Source organism: Aedes albopictus, unplaced genomic scaffold (genome assembly GCF_035046485.1).
Source record: "Aedes albopictus strain Foshan unplaced genomic scaffold, AalbF5 HiC_scaffold_128, whole genome shotgun sequence".
NCBI lineage: Eukaryota > Metazoa > Arthropoda > Insecta > Diptera > Culicidae > Aedes > Aedes albopictus.
The window spans coordinates 1-3,004 of NW_026916680.1; the positions used below are offsets into that span (position 1 = coordinate 1).

The window sequence follows — 3,004 nt, forward strand, 5'->3', positions numbered from 1 at the left end:
TTGACTTCGCCAAAAAGCCGGAAAAGAGATTTTAGAGTGGATTGGGGCTTAACCCATAATATACACGGCACCAGAAATCAACCCAAATATAAGTTCTTTTCACTCATATCGGCTCATCCGTGCGAGAACCCAAATTTGGCTATACCACGTTAAAGCTCTGAGTGGGTAGTTTCCGTTTGATCCCGGCAGAAAATTGCAACCCATCGCAAAGTTCTTTCTACCTAGCGTTGACTTTCGAAGTACCCTAGTGGGTTGAAATAAACCCACTTTTGAGTAAACGGCAAGAAACCCAAATTTGGCTTCTCGCACGGACATTATCGGCTAGGTAGCTGCTTCTCGCTTTGTTTTTGACAACATTGCGAGCGGGAGAGCGAGAAAACAACCCACTGCTGGGTAAAAAGTTCAAGCGGTTTACTTATTTTTGCGTTCTTTTAACGTATTTTTTAGGTAATCTGTTTTTTCCGTGTAAGTGTGTAGTTCAGCTCATATTAACCCAGAATATGATTATTTCTAGACCAACATTTGAAAAGGGCGGAAGAGCCAAAATGTAAACAAATCACTTTTCAGCATAATTTGATGAAACAACTCATAGGGTAAAAACACTCGTGCTTATTCTGCTCGGCGTGTGACGTGACAAAAGTCGTGTCGCATGTGTCACCCGATTCCCGTAGGCGGATGCGGTGACAAGAGTCGGTGTGGGTGAACACCGATGAACTCTCACCGCATTCCCACAGTCGCTTCAGATCGACAAATGTCGCATTCAAGTGACGTTTGAATGTGAGATTTGTCGTAACCTCGGGAGGTGTCGACAGCTCAACCAGAACGAGTTAAAACATAAATAAATTGACATCGGTAAGTGTTTTTTTATAAACTTAGCCCAATTCAGTTAGTTTTAGATAATTTCATATGATTTTTTACAGACGGAACGGTGTATCGATCAACCGGATGCCGGCGAACGTGGGTACCAAAAATTCGCTTTGCGTATAGTCATCCCACCATCGCGAAGGACAACTATACGTTTTAGTCAAACGAAAAACACCGGAACATTTGAGGTGAACTCGGCGTCGTGGTGCACAAACCGAGAGGAGTAGGCCCGTTCTGCGCCAAGCAGTTTCCAGCATGAACTAAGGGAAGCTCGGATTTCGGCAACAGGTTTAGGAGCAACAGGAAGGATCACATGGACCCATTCCATCCGAAGATATCGATGATCGTGTCGTCAGTTCACAATCGGAGGGAAAGGGTAATGCCGCTAGGGATGATCGAATACCGTGATTAGGATGACGAAGGAGAGTCCCAGAAATAGCGCGTCCCTATGGAATTTGAAATTTGAACGCACCAAGAATATCGTTTAAGAAGCATCCGCTTGTGGAAACTAAGGCTTTTACGAAGCTGGAGAGTATTTAGAAGATGGACCTTAAATGGAAATTAGTCGCTCGTGGAGCTGAGTTGATTAGTTTAGTTGTGTAATTGTGACATGTATTTGAGAAGCGCAAAATAAATAATTTAGGATACTTTTGTATTTGTGTAAATACTCCGCAATCGCATTACTAATGTTGGCAATTTTGAGTTCATATTTGGAAGTTTAATTTAAAAAATAATTTAACTGAAAATTCTCCTATAGGATCTTACCAAACCGGGCGGTGCATACGCCGTGATTATCGGGTAATAGTTACTAACATCAGGTAACTTTTGAGATTTTGTGAATAAGGATGAGCTACATGATATTTCACGTAAATCGGACGTGAAAATTCTTTAGAGTGTAAATATTCTGCTGGTTGGACTTGGACTATTTGGGCAGAGGGACCAATTTTGGACACTTGCCGCTATAACTCATCCAATTTCAAAACAAATGATTTCAATTTTTGTACATGCTAGATACTGTACGTATCTCATCGTGTCCCAAAAATCAAGTGAATTGGTTAAAACCTGACTGAGTTATAGCAGCAAGTGCCCAAAATAGGTCCCCTGCCCAAATGGTCTAAAACAATATTTGGATTCTTTCAGAAATTTCACTAGCTATTCCATCTTCAAAAATTTCTCTAGGATTTCTTCAAAAATTTCTCAAGGAATGCCTGATTAGATTCTCTAGAAATTTTTGAAAGGAATGCAGAAGAAACACCTTCGAGGATTCCTCCATGAATTTCGCCTGGGATTTCTCCAAGAAGTCCACCTGATGTTCCCCCCTTGGTTCCCCCAGGAGTTTCTCCTGTGATTCCTTCAGGGATTTCTACAAGAATTTCTTCATGCATTCTTCCAGTGATTTCTTAAAGAAGACCATATATTGCATATTGCATGGTGCGAATTAGCAATTACCGGAACTCCTGGAGCGATAGCCGGAGGAACTTTTGAAGCAATACCCGAAGAAATTCAATGAGTAATTCCCGCAGGAACCTTTGGTGCAATTACCAGAGAAACTCCTGGAGTAATTCCCGCAGGAACTCCTGGAGCAATTCCCCGAGGAACTTCTCGAGAAATTCCCGGAACCCCAGGTGCGATTCCCAGAAGAACTCGGAGGAACCCCTGGAGCAATTCTTGGAGGAACCCCTGGAGCAAAATCTGGAAGCAGTTCTGAAGAAATTCCCGCAGAAACTCATGGAGCAATTCCCGGAGGAACTCCTAGAGGAATTACCGGAGGAACTTCTGGAACAATTTATGAAGGAATCCGTGGAGCAAGGCTCGGAGGAACTCACGGAGCAACTCCTGGAGCAATTCTCAGAGAAACTCATAGCGCAAATCCCGAAGGAACTCCTGGAGTAATTTCCTTGAGCAATTTTCGTAGGAACGTTTGGAGCAACTACCGGAGAAGCCCTTAGAGCAATTCCCAGAAGAACTCCTGGAGCATTTACCGGAGGAACTTTTGGAGAAATCTCCGAATGATTCCATGAGGAAATTCCGGAGCAACTAACGGAGAAGCTCTCGGAGTAATTCCCGGAGGAACTTCAGAAGAAATTCCCGAAGGGACTCCCGGAGCAATTCCCGGAACTCCTGGAACAATTTCCAGAAG

At 43.2% G+C, this 3,004-nt stretch overlaps 1 long non-coding RNA gene across 1 annotated transcript; it reads left to right on the forward strand.

Moving 5' to 3' along the window:
* The first annotated feature begins 6 nt into the window (after positions 1-6).
* LOC115264282 (uncharacterized) lies at positions 7-1,531 on the forward strand. Its single transcript, XR_003896108.2, has 2 exons — positions 7-852; positions 921-1,531. It is a non-coding gene; the product is annotated as an uncharacterized LOC115264282 (long non-coding RNA).
* The last annotated feature ends 1,473 nt before the right edge of the window (positions 1,532-3,004 follow it).